This window comes from Sarcophilus harrisii, chromosome 6, assembly GCF_902635505.1.
Source record: "Sarcophilus harrisii chromosome 6, mSarHar1.11, whole genome shotgun sequence".
In the NCBI taxonomy this organism is placed as follows: Eukaryota; Metazoa; Chordata; class Mammalia; order Dasyuromorphia; family Dasyuridae; genus Sarcophilus; species Sarcophilus harrisii.
In genome coordinates, this window is record NC_045431.1 from 170,772,422 (window position 1) to 170,787,693 (window position 15,272).

The 15,272-nt window shown below is 37.2% G+C and overlaps 1 pseudogene; it reads left to right on the forward strand.

Moving 5' to 3' along the window:
- Positions 1 to 11,476: 11,476 nt before the first annotated feature.
- LOC100917891 lies at positions 11,477 to 13,574 on the forward strand (annotated as a pseudogene).
- The last annotated feature ends 1,698 nt before the right edge of the window (positions 13,575 to 15,272 follow it).

The following is a 15,272-nucleotide window of genomic DNA, read 5'->3' on the forward strand; positions in this document are numbered from 1 at the left end:
GCTATGTGGTCATGCCTTCCAGGTTAGTATTGCTCTAATTAGCTACAATGAAGCACATTATACATTGATCCCAACATAGCAATATCATTTGGTCCTTTTTGAGTATGAAGGACAGCGACCAATATATTTTGTAGGTGCACTGTTATTTGCCAATTTTCTTCCTGTTGGAAATTAAGTTTTTGCCTTTATTTACTTAGTAGCACTTAGCAAAGTACCTGGAGCACTGAAAATGCTTAATATAAGATTTGTTGATTGATGGAAATTTTGATCTAAATGTCTACCCCAACCCTCCTGCTTCTGGGATTGCTAATTATCATTTATCATAATTAATATAATTTAATTATAGGATGATTTATAAATAGAAGACATTTTCTCATCAAATCTTATGTGCTTTCAAGTAAATCTTGACTGGGAGGTCAGACTTTAATATTTTAATACTTTGTAACTTTATCAGGGCAGCTCATGGATATCCTCATTCCTCTACATCCTTAGAAGGCAGTCTTGGAGAGGTTGAATTGATGTTCCTGGGAAATTTGATAGTGGCCGCACATTGCTTCCTTGTCCATTACGAGACACAGAGGAGAAACAAAATATGGTATCCTTGTTCTCATTTTATCATTTCCTGAACTGGAAACTACAGATAAAAACAGCATCTGTCTCCCAGGGTTGTTGGGAAGATCAAATGAGACAATATTTGTAAAGCACTTAGCACAGGCCTAGCATATAGTAAGTGCTTAGTAAATGTTTATTCCATGTCCTTCTTCCTTAATACCAATTTAATCTACAACAAAGATGAAAAGAATATGCTTTCCAATTAGAAACTTACATCTAAGGCTAAAGTCTACACCTGTTTTAGCAAAATGATTAGGGAGCTGCAGTACTAGGAATGAATATATCAGCAGGTGCCAAAGACCTTTATGCCAATTAATGGTTGCTGTGGGCACAAGTTTTTGTGAGAAGTTTGTCATTACTGCTAGACATTGAGATATCTGCTGGATCTAACAAGTGCATTTGGCTCAGGGTTACATCTCATTGGCACTAAAATGGGCTGCCTTGTATGATTAAGGAAACTAGTGTCACACAGAGATACTATTGGGGGTAATAAGACTGTTCTAAGGATTTGTTTCCTTTGAACATATACATCAGTGCAGGACTGAAGCAAAGTAATTTCTTTTTAGTACCAATAGGTTTTTAATTGAACTCTGGAACTGGTGGTCCTTGCTGTGATGAGGGCAAGTTTGAGATATGAACTGTATCATGGGAAAATGAATGTCTGAGCAAACACAGGTGATTAAGCCACAGTGATTGACACTTCAGACTTTTTCTCATGTCCTGAACAGTGTGAATGAGATTGCCACAAGGGCAGTACTACATTTCAATGAGACAGAATGTTTGATCTTATTTATTGATGGCCAACAAGAGAGGGTAATTCTCTCAAAATTCCAGGTTTAAAATCAAAATATTTCCATCATGTCAGAGAAGAACATTTGCCTTTATTTCAGAATTTCTTTGGGGTTCCAAATAATGCTATGATCTGCACCCTGGAAGAAATTAGCCACAATGGATACTTTTATCTTACCCTATTTTCATATTATATTCCTATTTCAAATAATATGAGAAGACCTCCAAGGTCCTTTCTACTCTAAAGCTATGACCTGTAGGGGTAGGGATTGGACCTAGGGTGTCAGTTGTGAAAACAGTTCTGTGAACTTATTCAATTAGCCCAAGCTGGTGCCTTCTTTGCAGTTTAGAATCTTATCCTATTTTTATTTTAAGAATAGTGTGGTCTCTAAAAGTACCCTCATCCTCTTGATAGGACAACTAAAAAGAAAGGCAAGAAATAGTTATATCTTTTGAAAAGACTCAAAATCAATGCTCTGTATTTTCATTATAAAATAGGGTCTGGGGGAGTAGGGAAATGAGTTTGTTGCTACTGATTGTAATGGTGGATATTGGATGGGTGGTACATGGGCTGACTATAGTGGACCTAGATTTACTTTCTCAGCATTAGTGATTTAGTGAAGAATAGAATTAAACATGACCTTAAGCTGGAAGATCTTGCTTTTTATTTGAATAGTTTTATTAAGGGGGAGTGTGGCAATATATGGGACACTGAAAAAAATGATACCTCCATGTCCTTAGATACAGCTATCAGCATAGGAATAAGGCTATAATAATTTTGGGGCAGCTAGCTGGCCCAGTGGATAGAGTGCTGATCCTGGAATCAGGAATACTCATCTTCCCAAGTTCAAATCTGATCTCAGACACTTATTAGCTGTGTGACTCTGGACAAATCATTTAACTCTGTTTGCCTCAGTTGTCTCACCTATGAAATGAGCTGGAGAAGAAAATGGCAAACCACTCCAGAATCTCTGCCAACAAAATTTCAAATGGGGATCATAGAGAGTTGGATACAACTCAAAATGACTGAACAACAAAAATCATGATGCTATCCTAAATAGATCAGTGAAAGTCAAAGTGTCAGAGGATCATCAAAACTCCAAACAATCTGACCACTGTAAGTTTAGAAAAGAAACTTCGACCAGACATGATAATTATCCACTTCAAGAACTTTATTGCTTTCCTTACAGACATCTCTGTGCTAAGCATTGTACCTGACACATAGTAGGCAGTTAATAAATGTTGACTGATTGATTTTGAAAACAGATACTCAGCTTTCTTAGTCAGAGCTGGTAATATTACAAAACATCAAATAGTGTTATACTATCTGACTTAGATAAGATTTGACATTTATGGTTATGAATTTTGAAAATGACTATATTATCCACATTGGAAATAATGAAGAGGTGAGGCAATCTCATAAGAAAAACTAATAATACAGGATTCAGTCAAGTGGACTATATATATGTCTCTCTCTGTGTATGTATTTAGCATGTTACTGCTGTGAGACAATTTACAAAATGAATATAAATGAAGGATAACAGTTCTCTCTTTCTGTTTCTCTCTGTCTCTCTGTCTCTGTCTCTCTCTTTTTCTCTTCCCCCACCCCTATTTAGCAGGATACAATTATTTAGATTTTATATTTTATTATTTTAGATTTAGATCAGGTTTTTAACCTGATAAGTGAGTAACTATTTTCCTTTTACAGGCTTATTGAAATTTTTACTTTTATTTATTTTCTGTATTATATATTAATGATATATATGTACATATATATTATATATAATATATGCATATATACACATATATGTTTGATGAATCTATATTTATGCTATTAATTTGTAAAAACATAGATTATGTTGCATATATGAATTTAAGTTCATGTTACTTATGTATCATTATGATTACCTATTTATTCAGAAGAAAAATTCTGATGGGAACTGTAGTGATATTGTAATGTTTATGAGTTTTAAAAAAAAATTAAGATTCAGTTACCAAAATATTTAAAAAAACAAAAAAGAAAACAACAAATTCAATAATTCCAGGTCAAAAACCTTTGAGTTAGAGATTGGGTTAACTGCCCTCTGAAATGTTAGTAACCTAAATAACCTGTATTTGAAACATAACTAGAGAGAAACAACTGGGACTTACCTTAAGAGGCCAAGGATTAGAGCTTGATAGAAGTTTTTTTAATCTCTTGGGCCACATAAACACAACAGAGCTTATCCTCTAGTTAGTAATAATTGGACTGATTAGTCCAGCCCCCTCATTTTTTACACTTAGAGAAATTGAAAGTCAGAGAGGTCAAATAATTTGCCAGTGATCACAAGATCACATGAACCTACTTTCTCCTGACTCCAAGTCAAACACTTTATCCACCTTGGTCAGCATTTAGTGTAATTTAGTGTTTTAGTTTAGTGATTTAGTGTACCTGCTACATAGTAGGTGATTAATAAATGTTTATTGACTGACTGTGTTTTGTGCTTCCTAGGTGCAAAAATCCCCTTCTGACTCAGTGCTGCTCCCTGTCCATCTTTTCCATGTGAAGGTGTGATCCAGGCTTCTGTCCCCTAGGTCCCCAAACTAGACAAAGCTCTCATTAGTGGCTCATTTTCTTCCATTTTTCATCCCAAGTGAGAACTTCACTTGATCTTCCCAATTCTTCATTATATATAGACATAAGATGCATTATCATCCCTGAAGCAATGCAATCCCTTCACTCTCACATAGCTGGGAGATGACTGCAAGCTCACACACATACATATCTGGGTTCATGTGTTTCTTCCCTCGTACCTTCTTTATAGTAAAAAAAAATTTTCTCCCCTTGGGATTTCTGGGCTATGAGTCATGAGAAGGGCCTTGAGCACAATCAGCCCCAGTGGAATTTGGCTCCCAGAGGGCACCGCCTAAGGCCAGCCTTATTGATTCATCTCCATGGGAGGTGATTAAATTGGGCCAGGTTTCGATGGGAAGAGAGCTTGATAACTGTCTATTGGCTTCCTCTTCTATCTTTACTTTAAATGGGAGAACAGGGAAGGGAGGGGGGAGATGAGCAGGTAGATGACTTTTGGATAAAAGCAAATTTTCTCAAGGAGGCAATTTTTTTAATTGAATGTTTTAGTTTCCAGGTTGTAGTAGATAGAAAATTGACTTTGAACATCAGAAGACTTGAACTTAAGTCCAGTGTTTGACACATACTCACTGAATGGGCCTGTGCAAGTCACTTCTATTCTCAGAGAAGCTTAGGCAATGAAGACTAACTTGTAGAAGAGGGGCCAATTTTCACTGGTAGAGGGACCTTCCTCACTAATGAAAACCACAAGTTCAGTCCCTGTACTTGTGGTACTTAGCTTCATATGTGGATTGGTAGAGATGGTTTAGTCTGATGTAGTAAACTTCTTGAGATCAGACACTGTGGCACTTCAGCACAGTCTTAGCACAGAGACTGGATGTAACCAGTGTTTAATAAATATTGTTGAATGAATCATTAGAAATTTATATAAAAGGGGGGGAATGAAAATAGCTGAACTCCTTAGATGATAATTTGCAAAAGGAAAAATCATTCAACATTACTATTATGTTCAATCCACATTTATCAAGCAAAGCAGTGTTTTTAGAACTGTCCAAAGCAGCACCAAAGCACCAAAGATATCATCCATCTGATTCACCCAATTCTCATCTCTGATTCCAAGAAATTGTACCATGCATGGTAGCTAGATCCCAACAAAATGTATTGGTAGATGGGATAATTTAAATCACATGGAAAGTAAGTGATCTGCCCATCAATGAGGTAGAGGGATGTCTATCCTAAGCATGTGAAGACTTCTTCCAGAAAAACAATGAGAGGAGAACAATTTGTTTCAATGGCCAAGAAGGCAGCTAGAATAGTTACTCTGGAGCTTGGAGCTTTGTCACACATGAAGATGCCAAAACCATCCTCTGAATCCCAAGCCATTGTCCAGTGGGAGGACATCAATGACTCAGGAGAGAGAGTGAGGCTGATGACTTTGTGCAACTCTGTCTTACTTAAATCCAGTTATGTGCAAGTCAAGATATAACTTGTGGCGTTGTTGGTCATTGAAGGACAAACAACAACAATAATAATGCAAAACAGAGTGGCAGTGTGTATAGTGGCTGCAGGGATGGACTTAGAGTCAGGAAGAGGAAGGTTCAAGTTTGTCTTTGAAACATCTGTAAAATGAGGGGAGTGGGTGAGAAGACCTCTAAGATCCTTTCTAATTCTAAAGCTATCATTTGAAGGAGTAGGGAATTGGACCTGAGATGTCAGTGATAAAAAAGAATTCTGGGAACTTATTCTATCAATTCAAAGTGGCACTTTCTTTGCAGCTTGGAGTCTTAGAGACCTGGCTAGAACATTAAGAGATTAGGTGGCTTGCCCAGGGTCACCACTTCCAGTATATGTCTATTTCTTTGTGATCCTATAATCTCCAGGACAAGACATTTCTCTAAGACTATATGTTAAAGAAGAGCTGTCAATCTATATCAGCACAGGGAATTTCTCCACTAGGAGAGTTCATTATTTTTAAAAAAATATTTTTCCCAATTACAAATAAAAACAATTTAATTTTTTTTTCAAATATTGAGTTCTCCTGAATGAATGCCCATCAGTTGGGGAATGGCCAAATAAGCTGTGGTATATGAATGTTATGGAATATCATTGTTCTATAAGAAACAATAAATAGGATGATTTCAGAAAAGTCAGGAAAGACTTACATGAATTGATGCTAAGTGAAGTGAGTAGTACCAAGAGAACACTGTACACAGAAACAACAAGATTATGTGATGATCAACTCTGATGGAGGTGGTTCTTTTCAACAATGCTGATTCAGGCTAATTCCAATAGAATTGTGATAGAGAGAGCTGTCTGCTTCCAGAAAGATGACTATGGGGATTGAAGGTGGATCACAAGATAGAATTTTCACCTTTTTTTGTTGATGTTTGCTTTCCTTCTTTCTTTCCTTCCTTCCTTCCTTCCTTCCTTCCTTCCTTCCTTCCTTCCTTCCTTCCTTCCTTCCTTCCTTCCTCCCTCCCTCCCTCTCTTCCTCTCTTTCTTTCTTTCTTTCTCTCTCTCTCTTTCTTTCTTTCTCTCTATAGTTGCCTTTTTCTTCCTTCCTCCCTCCCTCCCTCCCTCCCTCTATTTCTTTCTTTTTCTCATTTTTTTCTTTTTTTATCTGATTTTCCATGTGCAGAATGATAAATGTGGAAATAGGTATAGAAGAATGGCACATGTTTGACATATATTGGATTACTTGCTGTCTGGGGGAAGGGATGGGGGAAAGGGAGAGGGAAAAAATTAGAAACACAAGATTTTGCAAGGGTGAATTTTGAAAACTATCTTTGAATATATATATATATATATTAATTATAACTTTTTATTGACAAAACCTATGCCTGGGTAATTTTTTTACAACATTATCCCTTGCACTCACTTCTGTTCCGATTTTTCTCCTCCCTCCCTCCATCCTCTCCCCCAGATGGCAAGCAGTCCTATATATGTTAAATATGGCACAGTATATCCTAGATACAATATATGTGTGCAGAACCGAACAGTTCTCTTGTTGCACAGGAAGAATTGGATTCAGAAAGTAAAAATAACCTGGGAAGAAAAACAAAAATGCCAATAGTTTACATTCATTTCCCAGTGTTCTTTCTTTGGGTGTAGCTGCTTCTGTCCATCCTTCATCAATTGAAACTGAGTTAGATCTTCTCTTTGTCGAAGAAATCCACTTCCATCAGAATACATCCTCATACAGTTTCCTTGTTGAAGTATGTAATGATCTCTCTTTGCATATATTTTAAAAATAAAAAGCTATTATTAAAAAAAAGAAAAAATGTGTATTAAAATTAATATGCATGTATAACCAAAAAAGAAAACAATCAAAAAGAAATATTAAAACAAACTCCATGAGAAATCAACAAATAATAAATAACCAAATAAATAATAAAATAAAACAAAAATATAATTTAAAAAATCTAAACTCTCCCTCTCCTTCTTCTCCTCCCCCATTGGAAAGGCAAATAATTTGACATAAGTAACATGTGTGGCTGTGCAAAACACATTTTCGTGTAAGTCATGTTGTAAAAGAAAAAACAGATATAAAGAAAACCAAGAAAAATAAAGTAAAGAATAAATATCTTCAAATTGCATTCAGACTTCATCAATTCTTTCCAGGAGAGTTCTTTATACTACTAGAACTATAGGACTGGATCATAAAACTGATTCTCCTTCCCCTACTGCCCCAAGGTTTCCTTGAACACAAGAGGATTTTAAGATATATTCCAAATGTTTTCTCAGCTTTTAGATGAATCTGTGGACAAATGTGTCCCACAATAAACAAGTATTTATTCTCAGTGTAGATAATCAGAAAGACTAGAAACACCTAGGCAAATCCCCTAATCTCTCTGTGCCTTAGTTTCCCAACTTAAAATTTTGGGAATTGTATTTGATGGTCTCTAAAGTTGCTTTCAGTTCTAAATCAACCATCCCATGATATTGTGATCCTATCCCCTATATTTTTAGATTCAAAGACTCTGAAAAAGTACACAATAACTCAAAAAATAACCCTGAAATTTTGTGGATTGTAACATCAATGTGAACCAATTATTTATCCTAGCAGATGAGAAAAAGGGAGAGAGAGAGAGAGAGAGAGAGAGAGAGAGAGAGAGAGAGAGAGAGGAGAAAAGATAGATAGAAAGAGACAGAGACAGAAAGATACACAGAGAGACAGAGAGAAACCCACAGAGTCACAAAGGGAGACAGAAAGAGGGAGAGAAAAAGAGGGAAAAGAGAAGGAGGGAGAGGGAGAGGGAAAAAGAGGGAAAAGAAGAGGGGAAAAAAGAGGAGAGAGAGAAGAAAGAGACCATTTTCATTATATTTAGCATATAATATGTTTATTATATATAACTGTATTAAGAGAAGCAAAGTGTTTAAAATAAGGGAAATAAAAACCACAATCTACTTTTCTCTGGTCAGATGACTTCCCCAGTCAGTTCTGGGGCCATAGTTTACCAAGCATATTGACAAACTAGATAAACATCAGGAAGAGGGTAAAGAGGCTGGTGAATGACCTCAGGTTTATGTCACAACAAAAGCATTGGCTGATGGAAGTAAGAACATTACATTTGGAGAAGACTTAGAAGGAACTCAAATATCTGGCACATAATAATAACATCTTGATAGACTGATGTGTTAGTTACCTCTAAGGATCTAAAGGGCTGTTTTATGCAACAGAAAATCTACTTATTTTGCTTTGCCTCAAGAGGTAAAAATAAGAGGAATAGGCAGCAGCTGCAGAAAAAAAAACAACAGCTTTAGATCTTATGTCAAGAAAAACAAAGTAAAATAGGCTGCATCAAAAGGTCCTAAATTTCCCCCTCAGTAGAAGTTTTCAAGTACAGGTAGAATGACTACTTGTAGAGAAGATAGATATTCAAATATCACTAAGACTAGTTGGCCTCTGAAATTCCTTTTAGTTCTGAAAGTTGATATCAATGGATGATACTGATAAGGACCTTTCATCTTTGAGATCCAAGAGTACTTCAAAACAAATAGCAAACTACAGTAGCTTTTACAGAATGTGGTCCTTGATGTTTAGGTAATATTTTTGTACTTTATGCCATAAATTAACTAATTTACATTGAAATAAAACTGGGGCAAAAGGAAGAATATAGTCCTTAGTGTGATAACTCTGAAGTAAAATTTTGATTCTTTGCTGGCACCATGTTATTCTTTGCAAGTCAGCTATTGTAAAATCATCTGAACTCTGAAGGAACTGGGCTAATTCCAAAAGGCATCCTTGGCTCTGGCACGACTGGCAAGCATTAAACTTCTTTTTAGAATTCCACTCACTAAGAAAAGAACATGGAAATGGCTTCCTTTGCAACAGAGCAAACTCCTAACTTACTAATAGGCTAGCAGTTGGAGCATATAGTAATTTTTATTTTGCTAAATTTTAATTCTAGGATTTTTTTTTTCTGGGAAAAAAAAAGCCCAACAACATACTAAGAATAAGAAGTAAGATTTTCTTCTTAGAGATTTCTCTTCCCTTTTTCATGTCTTTTAGATCACGGGTTTAAAATATTTTATGGTATGGTCTCATTTTTGTGTGCTTAGCATTGTTGCTGGAATAATATATGGTTAATAAATGCTTCTTGATTTGACAAATCTTCAATGAGCCAAAGGTTTGCATATAAAATCTGATTTTCCTTTCAAATGACATCACAATATTGGAATTTTTCCTCTGTTCCTATTTTTTAAAAAAAATCTCATTTCCATTCTGTAATGAAATTTGGAATAATGCCCAGAAAGCGACTAAGATCCATGTCTTTGACCCAGAGTTTTCACTACTGGACAAAGTCCCAAGGAGGTCAAAGATAGAAAGAAAGGCCCCAGCTTTTTGTGTTGGGGTAGTACTTTTTTTGTGGTAGTAAAGAGCTAGAAAAAAAAAAAAAACTAAATGTCCATCATTTGGGGAATAGCTAAACAAATTGTGGTACATGAATGCTATGTTGTAAGAAAAGATAAATATGAAGAATGCTGAGAGCATGGGAAAAGATTTCTATAAAACTATAGAAAGTAAAATAAGTAGAACCAGGAAAATAATATACAGAAGCATTATAATGATGTAAATGTGCAGTGTCCTGGTCTAAAAGTGTTAGTTATATTCTTTTCTCGCTCTCTCTTTTTAAATTTTTAATAAGTATTTTATATTTCCTAATTATACCTAAAGATAATTTTTAGCATTCATTTTTATAAGATGTTGAGTTCCTAATTTTTCTCCCTCTACTCCCCCTTTGCTAAAATGGCAAGCAATTAATATTGCTTAAAATATGAATCACATTTCCATATTAGTCATGTGAAAGAAAAAAACAATCCAAAAAAGGGAAAAATGAGAAAAAAAATGGAAATAGTATGCTTTAATTTGCAGAATCCATCAGTTCTTTCTCTGGATATGGATAGCATGTTCCATCAGGTATCCTTTGGAATTGTCTTAGGAGTTAAATACCTTTCAAAGATCTGATCAGTTCATGTAATAGAAAATTGCTTATGATAACTAAACTAGAAGTAAAAATGTCTTTAATTCAGTCTCAGAGAACCATATTGAAAGAGGAATTCTGAAATTTAAAAGGGCTTGTTACTTTGTTAAGCAAATGAAGCCTTTCCTGATTTTGCTCATGTCCTCGTTTAGACCTTGGTTTTCTAGGAAGAAAGCGTCTTTGAAAAACATTATTTCTGTAGTAACATTTGGTGAAATGCTCTATTAAACTTCAATTTTTTTCTCTCTGGAATATTTTATGTTTTATTATTACGAGATTTTCAAAAGCTAGATATCTGTTCCTTTGTTCCTTTAAATCCTGTTTCCTTTAAATTCTGAGATTGCAGAATTAGATCTGACCCATTCACTCTTCTGGCTTAAGGTCTCCCATTCACTTTATTTATAAACTCAGCACCAACATGGTATAGGAAGTAGGATGCTGATTTGTTGATCTGTGTTCTGCGTGTGGGCGAAGGGACACTGGGAAAATTAGTGGTTCAAAACCATCCCATATATTCCACCAACTAGAGAGAACTTTGAGAGTTGGAATCCTAGTTGTGTTACTCCCTGTATGATCTTATGCAAGTCACGTTCTCTCAGTCGAGCTTTCAGTCTCGGACCCGGCTCTAGCCTCAGCTGACGATTCTGCCCCCAGTATCCCCCTCCTTTCCCCCTCTCTTCCATCCCTTCTTATTTCCCCTCCCCGCTCCGCCGTCACCCAGTCGGCCGCCCAGCTGGAGCCAAGGCTGCGGCTGAGGAGCCGTCCCATCCAAGCAGGGCAGCCAGACTGCGCCACAATCCATTGTGCAGTGTCCCGAATCCGCGCCCCCGACCCAGTCCAGGCTTATCTAGGCAGGTCCCCTCGGCTGCATGAAGATCAAGTTCTGTTAAGGCAGTTGCTGAGTGGCAGTGGAAGAAGATGGGAGGTGGAGGAGGCGCCCACTCGCCCCAGGGGGCCTCACGCAGCAGCACGATCCGGAGGCAGCGGACCTCGATAGAGGCGAGGGAAGGGGAGACTGATGTTAATCGCAGTTACTCATGCCATCCCCGAGCCGGAGGAGGACACCGAGGTCCGTACCCATCGCTAGGCCTATCTCCGGTGCTAGGAATTCTTGTTCGGAGCCTGGAGGGCGCTGTCCGAGGCAGATCCACAATTGCGTAGTCTGAGGCCCTCTCAGGAAGATACTTTTCCTGTGCTCAGTACTTGACAGTGTCCAGTCTGTCTTGCACGAGTCCCTGAAAGTGCTTCTGAGCTTGGATGGCACCTTTCTACAGATAGGGGCCTGTAACCAAGGAGCCCGATAAGAACAAGAAGAAAATATGTGCCAAAATATCAGTCCCTGATGCTAGAAAGTGTTATATTGGCCATTCTCTCTCTCTTTTTAAAGTAATATACTGATAAATGTTTAATAATTGGCTTTCCATAAATACATAACACACTTTTAATTTTAGTCAGTATTATTAACACTTTCTACATCATTTCATTTTTTTTTTAAGGTTTTTATTTTCAAAACACATGCATGGATAATTTTTCAACATTGACTCTTGCATAGCCTTGTGTTTCAGATTTCCCCCTCCTTCTCCCCACCCCCTCCCCTAGATGGCAAGCAATCCAATATATGTTATAGGTGTGAAAATGTATGTTAAATCCAATATGTATAAACATATACAATTCTCTTGTTGCACAAAAAAATCAGATCAACAAAAGAAAGAAAATGAGTAAGTAAACAAAATGCAAGAGAACAACGTCAAAAAGAGTGAGAATGTTATGTTATGGTCCACCCTCAGTTCCCCCAGTTCTCTCTCTGGGTATAGATGGCTCTCTTCATCACAAGATCATTGGAAATGGCATCAATCATCTCATTGTGAGAAAGTCACATTCAATAAAATTGATCATGTATAATATTGATGTTGCTGTGTACAATGATCTCCTAGTTCTGCTCATTTCACTTTGAAACAATTCATGTAACTCTCTCTAGGCCTCTCTAAATTCATCCTCTTGATCATTTCTTGTACAACAATAATACTCCATAACATTCATATAACCATAATTTATTCAGCCATTCTCCAACTGATGAGCATCTACTCAGTTTCCAGTTTCTTGATATTTGACATTCTTTTTTTTTTTTTTTTATTTAATAGCCTTTAATTTACAGGATATATACATGGGTAACTTTACAGCATTAACAATTGCCAAACCTCTTGTTCCAATTTTTCACCTCTTACCCCCCCCACCCCCTCCCCTAAATGGCAGGATGACCAGTAGATGTTAGATATTTGACATTCTTAATGAGAGGTTCCTATGGCCCAAAGCTTTAAACCTGGAGCAGTTCATCCTCAGCTGCCTATTGAACACTAAAGAGTTAAGCTTGCCAGGTATTTGCAGAAATAACTGAGAAAATGGTCACGTTTCATGGTATAAAGATACCCTTCAATAAAGAATACAAACGGCTTTTTGAAACCCTGAAGAAATATTTAAATCAATTAAATTTACCAGAGAATCCAGATTTTAAAAAATCAAACAAACTCCTGAAATTATAATCTGCCTTTAGAAATGGAAAATCTAAGGCTTTTGATGAAATTAACTACATTTCCACTGATATTTTGACATAATGACTCAAGAATGGAACATCTCTTGCTGAAAGGCAGGGAGAATTGGGAAAAACAAGCTGATATTCACTGACTTTGAATACAGAAGTTACAATTATAGAGGCTTTGACATCAGGAATCACTTCTGTAACTGGATGTATGACTACACTCATGAAAAATACCCCCTTTTCAAAGCCCACATCCTGAAGTGTCCTACCAAGAAACAAGAGTTTCCTCTTATTTCTAATTATTTGGCTGCCTTCCAAAATGGTTCTGAAAACCCTAAATAGAAGAGAAGTCCTAAAATAAGGAAGAAATGCTGGTAGAAATCAACAGGTTTGCCTTGGCTTTCCATTTCTTAGGAGAACTTTGGTCAATCATATAGTCCAAAATTTCATCTATTGAGTTGGGACTCATGGACTATTCTCTAGCCACAAGTTTTATGCTTATTTTGACCAGAAGACAAACTAGACCTGTGAACCTTGGAGCCACTTGAAGTATGGGAGTTCCTGCATTATTTATATGAAGAGAGCATCTGGATGGGATTTCTCCCCTGTGCTTCACCCTATATACCTGCAACCAAGGAATTGAGTGACATTTATTCCTATCTCCTTGACAATTTTGTTAGGAATCTCTGACATGAAATTGAGAAGCAAATTAGATCTCTTGAGAAGTGTCTCATCATCCTTTACTCCTTCTTTCATCAGGTGGGAAGCTTATTCTCCCCCCCCCCTCCCACCCAGGAGCAAGCAGTGGTGGGTCTGACTCTATTGTTTCATGATTTTCTGTTTCTTTAAATGTGCTGGTAAAGATGTCCAGCATTTTTGGCAATGGCCTTGCATTGTAGACACTGTTAGCTTGCAGAAGAAAACAGGGACTGCCTATAGTGTCACTGCTTGGAGGATATGCTATATGCCCCTGTGGCTCTAGGACACTCTGTTCCAATCCTTGGATCCAAATCAACAATGCTCAAGAAAGCACATATTAATAGAGCTCATTTCATTGTAACTTCCTTGTAACCAGTATACATGGTTTATTATCCAGTGTACAATAACTTGAAAGAATCCCCTTCTAATTGTTGGGTTACTAGTGAAGGGGGTCAGAGTACCTGTGGTAGGGTTACAGGGCTGGGGGCAGTGAGGAGGGACAATTTACTGGTATCCAGGTACTTCTACCACCTGATAGGACCTGGTATAGCTGTCCTATATAATCTTTGCCTTAGGCCTCCCTCTAGCCTAGACCCTACTGTGATAGGGAAGGAAGACCCTACTGTGGATTTAATAAGGGAGGAATAGCACTTGCTCTTCCTCCTCCTCCTCCTCTCACCATTTGTGGGGTGCTAAGGGAATTCTTGTAAAAGTTGAGTATTCCCAATAAAATGTCTTGGGCAGCTGCTTCCACAGCCCCCACTTTTCTCTTATGGAACCCCACCAATTATTATGATTGGAGTGACCAATAGACTGTGCTGACAAATGGGGGAGAACGATCTCTGTGAAAAGTCCAAAAGTATTAAATGATCCTTGAGCTCTTTTTTATTTTGAACTTTTACTTGAGTCGTTTGTGCAAACAATTCTGGCACCACATAGATTGTACCATACTAAAAACAAAGGTTTTAAAATCAGAAAAAAATGCAAAAAGTGATCTTTAAGGTTAGGATTCTGTCATTCATGAATGAAATCGAAATTCCTTATCCATTTAAACAGTTGATTAGAACTTTGAATATTCCTGCAATCATGGATGGCAAAAAGATTTTCCAGGCTATCCAGGGAAAGTCAATGCCATTTAACTCCTGTTTGAATAGTATAACACCTGGCATAGAGTAAGCGCTTAATAGTGTTTTGGTTGAGCAAGAGCAATTTCATATCCCTGGACTTTCCTCATCAAATATCAAGGATTGATATCAAATAAAGGATTGAAGCAGATAGTCACCAAGCTCACTGTAGGAGAATCACAGAGGGAAACAGATCCTTATTGTGTCAAGAGTCCTCAGAGGCCACCTAGACCAAACTATGTCCGGAACATAGTCTTCTCATGTATTCCAAAAGTGATTGATTCCCCCCCAGCTTCTGCTAAGAAGCCTCCGGGGAGAAAGCCACCTCCTCCTAAGCAAATTCCACTTTTGGACAGCCACAGGCTGGTTTATAGCAAGGCATTCCCATCCCTGCCCCCTTTTATTTTGGTCCCTCCGGCCTTAACCATAGAGTAATAAATGGATGGGTGGAAGTG